This window comes from Pan troglodytes, chromosome 23, assembly GCF_028858775.2.
Source record: "Pan troglodytes isolate AG18354 chromosome 23, NHGRI_mPanTro3-v2.0_pri, whole genome shotgun sequence".
Lineage (NCBI taxonomy): Eukaryota > Metazoa > Chordata > Mammalia > Primates > Hominidae > Pan > Pan troglodytes.
In genome coordinates, this window is record NC_086016.1 from 23,682,842 (window position 1) to 23,698,985 (window position 16,144).

Sequence of the window (16,144 nt, forward strand, 5' to 3'; positions counted from 1 at the left end):
TCTCATCAGACATTAAAGGCCCTGTCTTGGGGCAAGAGAAGGGGAAAAAACAAACAAACAAACAAACAAAAAAACAGATACACAAAGAGGAACCAGAAAAGGTGAGGGGGAACCGTTTGGGTGGCAGGGGTATATGCCAATGCTGCTGAGAAGGCAGGTGGCACCACGAGGGAGGGAGTAGGTGAGGTTTGGCAACAGGGATGTCATCACCCCCAAGACAAAGGTGAAAGAGGGTCTGACTTGCTTTGAGAGGCTTCCCAGGGTTTGATGCAAAATGTGCCACGTGTTTGTTGGCTCTGGGACCTGAAGCCAAGTTCTGCTACCTTCTTTGTAAAGTGGGGTAACATACAATTTACAGGGCAGTCAGAGTCACATGAGATGTTAAGGGGGATGATCCTTGGGCACAGTTTAGGTGTCTGACCAGGGCCTTACGGCAGGAGCATGTGTCACTGTTACAGGACGGCAGGGGCTCAGCAAGCACCTCACAAGCCCCACCAGGAATCCCGGCCCAAGGCCCTGCAGGTGCCAGAGGGCCTACTGAGCAATGGGGTGAATAATGGCTCCTAACCCCTTTCTGGGGTGTGGGCAACAGTGGCTGGCTCCAGGATTTCCATTTTACTCTCACCTGCCAACAGGTTTTTAGTACTCAGCATCTGTATAGCAGGTGTAACGTCCTGGCATTTGCTGGCGGAATCGATTTCACCCTCTTGACTTCTTTCCTGAATCTATCTCGCACTGCTTGCTCCAAAAACCCTTAGCCCTCTATGTCTTGGCTATTGAGAACTTTCTTCAACCTCCGCTCAAATCTCTTGTCAAAATTCCCACTCCCTAGAGCTTTCACTGATTATTAGATCTAACTACTTAAAAACATTTACGTCAATTTCATTTAACTCTAATGAAAAGCATCACAGAACAGTTTGAAAGCAGGGGGGCTTCTATTGCTTCTTCATATTCAAAACAATTTTATTAGTCTTCCATGGAGACAAATATGTTAAAACTACAGGGTTGGCCAGGCGTGGTGGCTCACGCCTATAATCCCAGCACTTTGGGAGGCCGAGACAGGCGGATCACTTGAGGTCAGGAGATTGAGGCCATCCTGGCCAACCTGGTGAAACCCCGTCTCTATTAAAAATACAAAAATTAGCTGGGTGTTGTGGCGGGTGCCTGTAGTCCCAGCTACTCAGGAGGCTGAGACAGGAGAATCGCTTGAACCCGGGAGGCGGAGGCCGCACTGAGCCGAGATCACGCCACTGCACTCCAGCCTGGCGACAGAGTGGGACTCTGTCTCAAAAATAACAACAACAACAACAAAAACAAACAAACTGCAAGGTAGGCTGGGCTCACACCTGTAAATCCCAACACATCGGGAGGCTGAGACTGGAGGATCACTTGAGGCCAGGAGTTTGAGATCAACCTGGGCAACACAGTGAGAACCCCAAACCTCATTATCTACCAAAAAAAAATTTTTTTTATATAGCTGGGCATGGTGGTGCACACCCACAGTCCCAGCTACTCAGAAGGCTGAGGCTGTAGGATTGCTTGAGCCCAAGAGATTGAGGCTGCAGTGAGCTATGATTGTGCCACTGTACCCCAGGCTTGAGTGACAAAGCAAGACTCTGTCTCTCTAATATAACAAAACAAGGCTGGGCACTGTGGCTTACACCTGTAATCCCACCACTTTGGGAGGCTGAGGGGTGGCAGATCATCTGAGGTCAGGAGTTTGAGACCAGCCTTGGCAACATGGTGAAACCCTGTCTCTACTAAAAATACAAAATTAGCTGGGTGTGGAGGCACATGCCTGTAATCCCAGCTACTCGGGAGGCTGAGACAGGAGAATCGCTTAACCCTGGAGGTGGTGGCTGCAGTGAGCCGAGATCATGCCACTGCACTCCAGCCTGGGTGAGACAGAGCGAGACTCTGTCTCAAAAAATACATAAATAAAGTAACAAAACAAAAATAACTGGGGGTGGTGGCTCACACCTGTAATCTCAGCACTTTGGGAGGCAAGGGGGGAGGATCGCTTCAGCTCAGGAGTTTGAGACCAGCAACAGAGTGAGATCCTGTCTCTACAGAAAAATCAAAAAATTAGCTGGGTATGGTGGTGTGTGGTTGTGGTTCCAGCTACTCAGAAGGCGGGTGGATGGCTTGAACCTAGGAGGTTGAGGCTGCAGTGAGTGGAGACAGTGCCATTATACTCCAGCCTGGGTGACAGAATGAGACCTTGTCTCAAAAAACCAATTTGTTTGTTGAAATAAACAAACCAATAAAAAAGAAAGAAAAAAGAAAAAACCTATAGGGTAGCCTCTTTCCCTTTTCCTGCATCCCTGCCCCTTGACACAGGTGCTGGTGGAACTTAGTGAAGACAGGCAAGAATCAAGAACAGATGTTAGAGGAACACTGCTCTCAACCTAAAGAAAATAGCTTTATGGTGAGGTATAGCAGCTCAAGCCTGTAATCCCAACACTTCAGGAGGCTGAGGCAGGTGGATCACTTGAGCCTAGGAGTTCAAGACCAGCCTGGGAAACATTAAGTGAGACCCCAGTCTCTACAAAAAAAAATGTAAAGTTAACCAGTCATGGTGGTGTGCACCTGTAGTCCTAGCTACATGGGAGGCTGAGGCAAGAGGATCACTTGGGCTCAGGATGTGGAGGTTGCAGTGAGTCGTGTTTGTGCCACTGCACTCCATCCTGAGCAAGAGTGAGACCCTGTCTCAAACAAAGAAACAAACAGAGAAATGGCTTTATAAATTACAGTGATTCAAAGGTGAAAAGGCTTAATACCCACAGTTTAGTGACAAGAATGCACCCAGGTGTTTTTCATATTGGCAAGTGTACCACAGCAGTGTAGGATGGGGTAAGGATAGGGAGCACTGGGTGTAGGATATATTGGGATTGTCTGTACTATCTTTGCAACCTTTATGTAAATTTAAAGTTTTTCCAAAATAAGAAGTTATTTTAAAAGAAGACTATTGCTCAGATTGGTAATTAAGAGCGCTCAGTTATTATATAAATGCTCAATATGGGCCCAACCCGTAGGGGTTCCCACAAGTAGATGACACTCTAGCCTGTACGGCCCAAGAGGAAACACCATGAAGGTCCTAGAGATCCTCTTATTCCTCGAACATGCCACTACCATTGCCTCGCAAGAGCCCTGAGGGGGACCAGTGCATGATTATAAGACAAAATGACATCAGGATTAAGCACAGCTCCTGGCACCTGGCAGGGGCTCAGCAAACATTTGTCACATCTATAGCTTGCTCAGGTGAGGTGCCTGGAAAGTCTCCCCAGTGGTGGTAAACCTAGTCTTGGGACCTGAGTAGGGAATTAGGAGTGTCAGGGGCTGGTGGGTGGGAAGAATAACATTCTTAGCAAAGGAAACATCAGGTTAAGGTGGGTATGTTTTAGATAGAGGAAGAAGAAATGCAACGGAACAGAAAAAGCGTGGGGCGGGGAAATTGATGTCTTCCATGTTCATTATCTGCCTAAAATAGAATCTCAGCCTTTTTTCCATCCTTAGAATTCAGCACATAATTTGGACATCAAAGATGTCAATCAGAGCCAAGCATGGGGGAGGCGGACCCTGTTTAGATCTCTGAAGCTCAGGCTTTTGCAATCTCTGTTAATGAAACCTATGCCACAAGTGGTAAATACCGAGGACGCTCCATTTTAGTCAAGATCTTTATTTGGCTACTTGAAAACCTTTTCCGCCTTTCTGATAAACATTCCTAGGAGACCTCTTTTGCCCTCATTTCCTTGCCCAGTTGAGGCTGTATTTTTTAAGGAAGGAAAAACCAAAAATCAGGGATCTTGTCCATTTTCCCTATCTTTTCACGGCGGGGCGGGAGAAGAGGGGCAGCGGGGGAGGTGGAGAGAAGAAACGGCGGGGGAATCAAAGATTAGGCGTTGTTGTCTGTGCCAAAACGGAGTGAGCCCAATATCAACAAATCAAAATCCAAAACGGAACAAAAAAGTCACAGGCCCGCCCTGCTCGCGCCCCCGCCCGCCCGGACGCCCAACAGGTGCTTCCCGGGCCCGCCCGCAGCCACAGTATCCTTGGGTGGCCACAAAGTAACCGCCCGCGCAGCTGCAGCCAGGCCCGCCCGTACTCACGGCCGCTCCGCGGTCCGCGCCCCGGCCCGCAGCGCCCATCCGGCCCGGGCCCCGGTCAGCGCGGGCTCGGCTCTCAGGCGTTCCCGGCGCGGCCCGGGACGCGCTGAGGCCGTTAACGCCTAGGCAGGGCGCGAGGCATCCTCCCGCCGCCGCCCCGCGGGCCGCCTGCCCTTTGTTTTGGAGCCGTGGCCCGGCCCAGACGCCGTTAACAGCCTTGGAGCGCGGCGCCGGCCAATCAGCGCGCCATGTCGCCAGCGCCCCGCCCCCATCCTGCCTCCGTTCCGCCCCGCGTCCCGCCTGCCCCGCGCGCCCCCGCCCCGCGCGCTCCGGGCCGAGGAGCTCCGCCAGCTCGCACCCGGCCGGGACGGGCAGGAGTCCACGTGCCGCGGGGCGCGCCGCACTCCCATTGGCTGACCCGCCGGGCGCGGCCTCGGAGCCAGCCTGTAAGGGCCGAGGGACACGGGGGCGGGGCCGCGCGGGGCGGGGCGAGAGCAGGGGCGGGTTCCGCGAGGAGCGCCGCGCTCGGACGCAGGCTGGCTGGGCAGGGACACTCGGCCGGCGGGGCCGGCGGTGGTGGTCACTCGTTCCTCCGGCTCGCGGGGATGGGCCGAGGGCGTGCAGGGCCCGCAGCTCCAGAGGCTGAGGCGAGCTTGCGCGCAGCCTCCTCGTCCAGCGCCGTGCACGTACCGCCCGTCCGCGCGGTCGGCCGCGTTGTGGGGGACGGACGTGGAGGCCGAGGCGAGCTCGTGTGCGCCTGACCAGGGCCCGCCTTGGCCGGACCCCTCCGCGGCCGGGTCCCCAGGATGCGGTCGTCCGTGCTGTCCCGTCCCCACCACCCTCTCTGAACCCAAGGACCTAACCCCCTAGGACCCCCTCGCCACGGAGGACCCCCCGGGTCTGCGTCTGGCCGCTCGCTCTGCTCCAGGACTGCCGCGTCAGACCCTACAGAAAGCCCCTTCCTCTGGGTAGTGCTCCCGACGCCCCGGCAGCCTGCGCCACCCCCACGCCTCTAATCTCACTGTTTTCTTGGTTCCGTATCCCTTCTTTAAAAATATATATATTATTTGAAAATAGATATGTATTATTTGAATATATATATTTGAAGGCTGGGTGTGGTGGCTCACGCCTGTAATTCCAGTACTTTGGGAGGCCGAGGCAGGAGGATCATTTGAGCCCAGGAGTTCAAGACCAGCCTGGGCAACATAGTGAGACACTGTACCAAAAAAAAAAAAAAAGAAAGAAAGAAATTAGGCATGGTGGTGCACGCCTGTAGTCCCAGCTACCTGTGAGGCTGAGGCGGGAGGATCACTTGAGCCCAGGAGGTCGAGGCCTCAGTGAGCCATGATCGCGCTACTGCACTCCAGACTGGGTGACAGAGCGAGACCCTTCCTCTTGAACAAAAAAAAAAAAAAAAAAAAAGAGAAAAAAACAAGAAAACAACAAAACCTCTATTGAGGTCACAATGTATATAACATTGTTATCAGCGTCCTCTGGACGTGTTCTCTTGTTTTCTGCAACCCACTGTGTATGTAAAGATCTCTTCAAGTCGCTAAATGTACACCTGACTCATAACTTAGATTGTGGCTGGATGTTGCCTTTTTTTTTTTTTTTTCCTTGAGACAGGAGTCTCGCTGTGTCGCCTAGGCTGGAGTGCAGTGGTGTGAGCTTGCCTCACTGCAACCTCCTCCTCCTGGGCTCAAGCGATTCTCCTGCCTCAGCCTCCCCAGTAGCTGAGACTACAGTTGCCCGCCACTAGGCCCGGCTAATTTTTGTATTTTTAGTAGAGACGGGGTTTCACCATATTGGCCAGGCTGGTCTCGAATTCCTGACCTCAAGTGATCCGCCTGCCTCGGCCTCCCAAAGTGCTGGGATTACAGGCGTAAGCCCACGCTCCCGGCCCCATTTAACTATTTTAAAGTGTACAGTTCACTGGTATTAAATACATTCATAATGTTGTGCAACCATCATCATCATCCCTCTCCAGAACTCATCTTGCCTAAGTAAAGCTCTGGACTCAAGAAACAATGACTCCCGTTTCCTTCTACCCCATGCCCCACACCACCCCATTCTACTTTCTGTCCCTATGAGCTTGACTGCTCTAGGTACCTCACATAAGTGAAATCATCTAGTATTTGTCTTTTTGTGTCTTACTGTGACTTTTGTGGCTCATTTCACTTAGCATAATGTCTGCAAGGTTCACCGATGGTGTAGCACTGTCACAGTTTCCTTCCTTTTTTTAGGCTGAATAATATTCCATTGTATGTAGATACCACATTTTGTTTCTCCACACATCTGTCAGTGGACACCTGGCTTGCTGCTTCCATACTTTAGCTATTGTAAATAATGCCACTATGAACTTGATGGTACAAACATCCCTTGGCACCCCTGGTTCCAATTATTTTGGGTATATACCCAGAAGTGAAGTTGCTGGATCATATGGTAGTTCTATGTTGAATTTTTTAAGGCGATTACATACTGTTTCCCAACGTGGCTGCACCATTTCACATTCTCTCCAACAGTGTACAAGGCTTCCAGTTTCTGCACATCTTCACCAACTGTTATTTTCTGTTTTTTGACAGTGGCCAGCCTGGTGCATGATGGGTTTGGTTTGCACTTGCCTCGTGATTAGTGGTGTTGAGCATCTTTCCGCACATGGTGGCGTCAAGTGTTGTTAACTATGACCACGTGACCACATGACCTATTTCATTTTATCTGTACAACGTTTCTGTTTGGGGTGATAAAAAAATTTGGAATTGGTAGTGGGAATGGCTGTACAACAATGTGAATGCCACTGAATTGCACCCTTAAAATTGTTAAAATGGGCCGGGTGTGGTGGTTATGCCTATAATCCCAGCACTTTGAGAGGCCGAAGTGGGCAGATCACCTGAGGTCAGGAGTTCAGGACAAGTCTGGCCAACATGGTGAAACCCCCGTCTCTACTAAAAAAAAAAATGCAAAAAAAATTAGCTGGGCGTTGTGGTGTGTGCCTGTAGTCCCAGCTACTCAGGAGGCTGAGGCAAGAGAATCGCTTGAACCCAAGAGGTGGAGGTTGCAGTGAGCTGAGATGGAGCCACTGCACTCCAGCCTGGGCAACACAGTGAGACTCCGTCTCAAAAAAAAAAAAAAAAATGTTAAAATGGTGAATTTTGTTATGTATATTTTACCACAATAAAAGTAGTAAAAGAAAGCCTACATTGTGATCTAGTACACATTTGTATGAACAAAAAGTTTCATGATTTAATACATACTCTTATTTATTTTGGGCAATTTTCTAACATTTCTATCCTCCTCTGTTTTTATTAACAAAATCCCAGGCACGACCTTCTGGGTGGCCTTGGGCAGCACCATCAGCCAGGCCTGCAGCCTGCCACCCCCGCCTGCCTCGTGGTCGCACCATTTATAATCCACTTTCCCACAGCCCACTCAGGAACACCACCTTCAAGCTCCAGGGCTCCCTCCCTTTAGCGTCCCAGCTCCACGCCTCAGCATGCCCTCCCACTGGGGGCTGCCCTCCCCCATGCCCACTTCCTCCCTAACCCCTTTCCCACACCCCACCCTCGCCTGTCCTGGAGAAATTCAGCCCCCTCCCCCAACTGGGAAACGCACCACTGCAGCTGGCTGCTTACTCTGGGGACACCAGTTTCTAGGGAAGCCTAGTCCTCCTGAAAACCCTCCGCCTGCTGCACCTCCGGGTCTGTGCAGGTTCCACCATCCTGGAAGATGATATCATGCCTCCTCCCCTCTGCTAACTCTGTGTCCAACTTTACAGAGAACATAGAGATGGGAGAGGACTCCTCCCTGCCCCCACTGCTAAACATCCCATCCTAAACATCTGCCCTGCCTGCTGCCATGAACACGTGGCTTGCCCTTAGTCCTGCCCCCCATGGCTTACTGGGCTGCCCCATCAGGGTAGGAGCCGTGCTCTCGGCTCCACGTACCCTCTTTGGCTATGCCCACCTGCTCTGCAACTCTTCAGGGCAAGATGATGCAGAAGGGCCTGGCCTGGGCGCCTCCCATGCCCACCTCCCATTCTCAGGGTTCCATCCCAACCGCTCCAACATCATGTCGCGAAACATCACGTCGTCACATCTGGGCTCAGCCTATACCTTACTGGATGGTCCTACTAGCATTTCCTACAGTGGGGCGCTTTTTAAAAACACTTTCTTCACTTAGATTCTGGGGCTCCAGTCTCTTCCTCACCAGCCTCCATTTCCCCACCTGTCCTCACCCTCCTGATGTTGGAGGCCCCAAAAGTTCAGCCCTTAGGTCTCCTCCCTTCCCTCCACTGGCCTGACAGGTGATCTCCACCAAGCTCATTGGCAGTGGAAGACCACATGGAGCCTGCTACTGATCAAGTGTGTTCCTCACCAACCACAGTGGCTCATGCCTATAATGGCAGTACTTTCGGAGGCCGAGGCAGGTGGATCCCTTGAGCCCAGGAGCCCAAGACCAGACTGGGCAACATGGCAAAACCTCCTCTCTCTGTGTGTGTGTGTGTGTGTTTAGCCAAGTGTGGTGGCCACACGCCTGTAGTCCCAGGTACTTGGGGGGCTCAGGAGGGAGGATCGCTTAAACCTGGGAAGTTGAGGCTGCAGTGAGCACTCCAGCCTGGGCAACAGAACAAGGCTCTGTCTCAAAAAAAAAAAAGTGTGTTCCTCAGCACAAACCCTCCCCTGACCCCCGAGCTCTCACCTACAGCTGCCCACTCGCAGTCTCACTTGGAGGTCTACACTTTAAACTCAACACAAACCAAACCAAGCCTCTGTCTCCACCAGCTCAATTAAGGGCATGGCCATTTTTCAGGCACAGGCCAAATCCTCAGAGTCCTCCTTGACCCCTCTCTTTCCCTCACATCCCAGGTCCAACCCCTCAGCAAGTCCCCAGGCTCCCACTGCTGTCACCAGCACCCAGGGCCTGAGCCACTCTCATCTCTTGTCTAGATTATTGTTATTGCTCAAGTCGCCTCCAAATTACAAACTTTGCCTCCTTAACTCTATTCTTCACTGACTGATTCTTTGAGAACAAAAGCCAGATGTATACCTCCTTGAAAGCCCCAGGTAAAAGCTAGAGTTCATTAATGGGCTGAAGCGATTTGGCTCCTTCCTCCCTCTCCTCCTCCATTTCCTATTACTGCCCCTGCAAGAGTTTAGCCAACTACAAAGCACAAAGTTTTTGTTTGTTTGTTTGTTTGTTTTTTGAGACGGAGTTGCTCTGTTGCCTAGGCTAGAATGCAATGGTGTGCTCTCGGCTTACTGCAACCTCCACCTCCTGGGTTCAAACAATTCTCCTGCCTTGGCCTCCCAAGTAGCTGGGGTTACAGGCGCCCACCACCACGCCCCCTTAATTTTTTTTATATTTATTTATTTTTAGTAGAAACGGGGGTTTCACCATGTCGCCGAGGCTGGTCTCAAACTCCTGACCTCAAGTGATCCTCCCACCTCGACCTCCCAAAGTGCTGGGATTACAGGTGTGAGCCACTGCGCTGGGCCCAGAGTTTGTACTGGGTCTCCACATAGGCGTGGGTGATGGCCCAGGAGGAGGAGCTCAGACTCCAGTCTCTCGGTGTGACCCGGAGCGCCACTTCCCTCTGGCAAGACACCTCCAAGGACTTCGTGATCAGCTCCCAGAAGCAGGTGCGCAGGCCAGCCCTCTCCCTGGGCAAGGAGAAACCCTTTGCTCTGTCGTCCCCCCATGGACTGCTCTCAGGACGCTCCCACGCCCTTGCTGTTCCTTCCCTGCAAGGCTCCTCTTCTGTCAGCATCCTGGTCCCAGGGCCCCTCTCTCTGCACACTCAGGACCGCACCCTCCATGCTCTCTTCTCCTTGCATTGGTCTGTATATTTCCCCTTCGCTTGGTTATTGTTGTCTCTCCTCCCCTCCCCAGGATGCGAGCAGGGGTTGGGGAGAGGCCTTGGTGTGTTCTCGGCCGATCGCTGGTGCTGAGAGCGTCACTGACAGCCACTGGGCAGGATGGCTGAGGATTAACTAAGACCCAAGACGCCAGGCACGGTCCATGCTTAGGAAATGCCAGCCTTCCTCCAGGTGCCCAGCTCCTTCCAGGGCAGCATTTCTTGGGAAGACGCAGGACTGAGGGATAGCAGCAGTGGCTCAGTGAGAGTCCAGAGCTGAGAAAATAGATTTGTACCAGGGAGTTGCCCCACAGTGTTCCCCGGTATCGAAAAACAGCCGCCAGCCAGCAGGCTGTGTGGTTATCCACTCGAAGCCCAACATGGGTGAACAGACCAGGCTACCTATTCCAGGCATGGATAGGAATATGGAGCCTATGAAATTGCTGCAGGGTCGGTGCCCATCACAGGCTCTGCAGCCCTGCACAGAATGACAGCATGTGTTGACTGATGAGGTGGAACCAGACCCGCCTGAGGGCTGAGACACAGTGGAGGCTGAAGACTCCTTAGGGGATCCCGTCTGACTGGGTGTTACAGGCTGACTGTGTCCCTCACATGTGACTGCATTTGGAGAGAAAGTATTTAAAGAAAACATTAAGGTCATGAGGGTGGACCTTAACCAATATGACTAGTGTCCTTATAAAAAGAGATTAGGTGGCTGGGCATGGTGGCTCACGCCTGTAATCCCAGCACTTTGAGAGGCCGAGGCCGGCAGATCACCTGAGGTCAGGAGTTCGAGACCAGCCTGACTAACATGGTGAAACCCTGTCTCTACTAAAAAATACAAAAATTAGCCAGGTGTAGTGGTGGGCGCCTATAATCACAGCTACTTGGGAGGCTGAGGCAGGAGAATCGCTTGAACCTGGGAGGCGGAGGTTGCAGTGAGCCGAGATTGTGCCATTGCACTCCAGCCTGGGCAACAGAGCGAGACTCCAGATAAAAAAAAAAAAAAAGAGAGAGAGAGATTAGGCAAGACATGGTGGTTTATACCTCTAATTCCAGCTCTTTGAGAGGGCCAGTCGGGAGACCCCCATCTCTAAAACAAATTATTTTTTTTGGACACAGGGTCTTGCTCTGTTGCTCAGGCTGGTGTGCAGTGGCACGATCATGGCTCACTGCAGCTTCAGCCTCCTGGGCTCAAGCGATCCTCCCACCTCACCCTACCAAGTAGCTGGGACTATAGGCAGGCACCACCATGCTCCACACCTGTAATCCCAGCACTTTGGGAGGCCAAGGTGGGCGGATCACCTGAGGTAGAGAGTTTGAGACCAACCTGGCCAACGTGGTGAAACCCTCTCTCTATTTAAAATACAAAAATTAGCCGGGCGTGGTGGTGCACATCTGTAATCCCAGCTACCTAGGAGGCTGAGGCACGAGAATTGCTTGAACCTGGGAGGCAGAGGTTGCAATGAGCCCAGATAGTGCCATTGCACTCCAGCCTGGGCGACAGAGGGAGGCTCTGTCTCAAAAAAAAAAAAAAAAAAAAAAAAAAAAAAAAAGTTTCTATGTTGCCCAAGCTGGTCTTGAACTCCTGGGCTCAAGTGATCCTCCCACCTCAGCCTCCCAAAGCACTAGGATTACAGGTGTGAGCCACTATACCTGGCTTTTTTTTTTTTTTAATTAGCTGGGTGTGGTAGCACACGCCTGTAATCCCAGCTACTTGGAAGGCTAAGTTGGAAAGATGGCTTCAGCCCAGCAGTTCGAGGCTGTAGTGAGCTATGATTGTGCCACTGCATTCCAGCCTGGGCAACAGAGCAAGACCTGTCTCTTAAAAAGAAAAAGAGAGATTGGCCGGATGCGGTGGCTCACGCCTGTAATCCCAGCACTTTGGGAGGCCAAGGCGGGTGGATCACAAGGTCAGGAGATTGAGACCATTCTGGCCAACATGGTGAAACCCTGTCTCTACTAAAAATACAAAAATTAGCTGGGCGTGGTGGCTCGCATCTGTAGTTTCAGCTACTCAGGAGGCTGAGGCAGGAGAATTGCTTGAACCCAGGAGGCAGAGGCTGCAGTGAGCCGAGAGTGCACCACTGCACTCCAGCCTGAATGACAGAGTGAGACTCCATCTTAAAAAAAAAAAAAAAAAGAGAGAGAGAGAGAGACAGATTAGGATACAGACACGCACAGAGGTATGACCATGTGAGCACACAGGGAGAAGACGCCATCAACAAGCCAGGGAGAGAGGCTGCAGAAGAAACAAACCCTTCTGATGCCTTGACCTTGGACTTCCAGCCTCCAGGACTATGACAAAATAAATTCCTCCTGTTCAAGCCACCCAGTCTGTGGTACTTTGTTACAGCAGCCCAAGCTGACTAATATACTGGATTTTGGGGGTAGAAAGATACTTACAGCAACTCTCCTCAAGGGTCGCCCAGCCTGCCTTCCACCCAAATCCTGCCTAAATCCTTCGGGTTGGCCAAAATTAAGCTGCTTGCCTTGGTGTAACTTCAGCGCGGGCTAGTAGAATTGCTGTGGACAGACAGGGAACTTAACCTCCTGGGTGCCAGTGGTCTCCTCGGCCAAGTGAGAGGCCGTGCTGTGCGGAGTGCCCTCCAGAGCCCCTGGAGTCTAAAGTTCTGTGACTTGCTAAGACTTTCCTTTATGATTGGAAAGCCCATTAGGAAGCAGGCAGGTGCTGTTGGCATAGCAACCACAAGCCGTCTTATGTTCTTTCCAAATTAAAAATTTTCCAGCTTTAGAACTGAGGAGAGAAAGATGTAAGAGCAGAGATGAAATTAAGTTATTGATGGAAGCGGTTGCCATGGCATTGTGCTGTCCTTGGAGTCTGCCAGCTGCCACTTGATTTCTCCATTTTTCGTGCAAACGAAGGAGTCCAAGAGAAGATAAGGACCAGCCTCCCACAGTGAGGGAGAAAAACAAAACATATGTGTTCATTAGAAAGAGTTGACTCATGATGGGAACCTAAACAATATTTTAAGAGTAGTGGCTGGGCGCAGTGGCTCACACTTGTAATCCCAGCACTTTGGGAGGCTGAGGTGAGCAGATCACGAGGTCAGGAGTTCAAGACCAGCCTGGCCAACATGGTGAAACCCCATCTCTACTAAAAATACAAAAATTAGCCGGGCTTGGTGGTGCATGCCTGTAATCCCAGCTACTCAGGAGGCTGAGGCAGATGAGTCCCTTGAACCCAGGAGGCAGAGGTTGCAGTTAGCTGAGATTGTGCCATTGCACTCCAGCCTGGGCAACAAAGCCAGACTCCATCTCAAAAAGCAAGCAAACAAACAAACAAAAACAGAGTGGCTATACACCCAATGTGCAGGCCTTCTCAAAACTTACGTGAATCACCTGGGGATTTTGTTAAAATGTGGTTGCTAAAATGGTAAGTCTGGGGTGTGGCCTGAGATTCTGCATTTTAGGCCGGGCACGGTAATCCCGCCTGTAATCCCAGCACTTTGGGAGGCCAAGGTGGGCAGATCACTTGAGGTCAGGAGTTCGAGACCAGCCTGGCCAATATGACAAAGCCCCGCCTGTACTAAAGTACAAAAAAATTAGCCAGGCATGGTGCCACATACCTGTGGTCTCAGCTACTCGGGAGGCTGAGACATGAGGATTGCTTGAACCTGGGAGGCAAAGGTTGCAGTGAGTGGAGATTGCGCCACTGCATGCCAGCCTGGGTGGTGCAATCTTGGCTCTGTCTTAAAAAAAAAAAAAAAGATTCTGCATTGTATTGTATTGTATTATTTATTTATTTTTGAGACAGGGTTTCACTCTGTTGCCCAGGCTGGAGTGCAGTGGCACAATCACCGCTCGCTGCAACCTTCGCCTCCCAGGCTCAAGTGATCCTCCTGCCTCAGCCTCCTGAGTAGCTGGGACCACAGGTGTGCACCACCACACCTGGCTATTTTTTTTTTGCATTTTTTGTAGAGATGGGGTTTTGCCATGTTGGCCAGGCTTTTCTCAAATTCCTGGACTCAAGTGATCCACCCGCCCAAAGTGCTGGGACTACAGATGTGAGCCACTGTATCCAGCCCATTATTTTAAATTGTGGTAAAATACACATAGCATAAAATTTACCATCTTAGACTTTTTTTTTTTTTTTTTAAGGGATGAAGTTTCATTCTGTGGCCAGAGTGCAGAGGTGCAATCACTGCTCACTGCAGCCTTGACCTCCCGGGCTCAAGCAATCCTCCCATCTCAGCCACCCGGGTAGCTGGGACTACAGGTCCGTGCCACTATGCCCAGCTAATTTTTTATTTTTATTTTTGTAGAGATGGGGTCTCCCTATGTTGCCCAGGCTGGTCTCAAACTCCTGGGCTCAAGCAATCGTCCTGCCTTGGCCTCCCAAAATGCTGGGATTATAGGCATGAGCCACTGCACCTGGCCCACGTTAAGCCTTTTTTAAGTGTACAGTTCAGCAGCGTTAAATGTGTTCACACTGTGCACATCCAATCTCCAAAACACTTTCCATATGGCAAAATGGAAACTGTAACTATTAAATAACAACTCCTCATGTCCCCCTCCCCACAGAGAGTCTGCATTTATGACCACGTGATGACAATGGTGCTGGTCTGTGGCTCACATTTTAAGTGTCAGCTGTCCTTCGGAGCCTTTCTTGGTACCAGGGGCTGAGGTAGGTGCCAGGCAGGCCAGAGTGAACAGGCCATACACTATGCTTCCCAGGAACTTCCTGGCAAGTGGGGCATGACACGGGGTGACGAAACTTCAGAGGAGTGGACAGGCTACCTCATTCACACGTGTGACTAGCGTTTGCATGGCGCAGGGAGGATGGAAGCATGGATGGTAATGTGGAGACACTCAGTGACTGCCGCATTTACTTGCTAAGTTTGCTGGACCATTCCCTCATGCTGGCATGTTGGGCATTGAAGGCTACTCACCTTATTTTTGCTATTATAAATAATGCTGGTATAAACATCTTTGTATATGTGGCTGTTTTCTCTTGAATTTTTGTCAAGAGAAAAAAAATCTCAGGAATGGAATGACGGAGCCAAACTCATCTTCTTGTTAGCTCCGGTTCCATCTTCCAGATCCCACTGTATTCCTCTACGGTGCTGTTAACAATGCTAAAGGGGATGGATTTCTTTATACCTTTATGGCATTTGGCAGTTATTTTTATTTTATTATTATTTTTTATTTTTAGAGATGGGGTGTCACTCTGTCACCCAGTCTGAAATGCAGTGGCTCGATCATGGCTCACTGCAGCATTGACATCCTGGGTCAAGTGATCCTCCTGCCTCAGCTTCCCAAGTAGCTAGGACTATAGGTGTGTGCCACCATGCCTGGCTAATTTAAAACAATTTTTTTTTTTTTTTTTTTTTTTTTGTAGAACGGGGCTTGCCATGTTGCCCAGGCTGGTTTTGAACTCCTGGTCTCAAGTGATCCTCCTGCCTTGGCCTCCCAAAGTGCTGGACATTTGGCTTTTATAAGTTCTCTTTTGCTGAAAACCAAAGTAAGGTATACACAAAATGGCACTTCATCTTTAATTTGCGTTTCCCTGTTTACCAACAGTGGATGCTTTCCTCATGTAAGCAGACAGTTTTCTTTCACTGACCATCAGTTGGGGAGGAGGCAAGGTGTCTGTAGTTTCATGATTCTTTACATGTTTTGGAATGGACTTTTCTTATTGGCCACTCACAACAGATATGTCCCCAGCCCCCCGGCCCTCTATACTGTGGTCATTGTTGGCATATGTGAAATCAGATACAAGATATTCCTCTAGTCCTCTGGTTTGTCCAAGACACTGGATTAATGGTTTCTCCAAGCACACCTAGTGAGTGAATACCCTGACCTTCTGGATTCATCTGTTAGGAAACGCATTGGGTAACAGATATGGGAATGGGGGTGACTTCCAGTTTCAGTTCCAACATGTGAAGTCATCGCTCCTGCCCTTACATCAAGAACATAACTGAATAAAGTGAAAAGTCAATGGTTTTCTTAGATCCATCAGAGAACTGAGGCCATAGGACAAGCCACCACCCCAAAAGCCAGAGAGACAGGCAAAGGCCAGAAATCACAGTTTGCTGGAAGCAGACACCACCAGGGCCAGGAGCTGGGGGGAACACTTAAAGGACCCCTTAAATGGCAACTTAGATGAATGGCCGGATTTTGTATGAGTTTGAGAGTTAAAAACTCATTGGGGCTGGGCGCGGTG

At 50.6% G+C, this 16,144-nt stretch overlaps 1 protein-coding gene across 1 annotated transcript in view; it reads right to left on the minus strand.

Moving 5' to 3' along the window:
- Window positions 1-4,289, minus strand: part of YPEL1 (yippee like 1) — a 34,900-nt gene extending 30,611 nt beyond the window's left edge. Inside the window, exon 1 of the mRNA XM_016939784.4 lies at window positions 4,110-4,289. The gene's annotated coding sequence lies outside the window, so the exon portion shown is untranslated. The remainder of the gene's footprint in view (window positions 1-4,109) is intronic.
- Window positions 4,290-16,144: the final 11,855 nt, after the last annotated feature.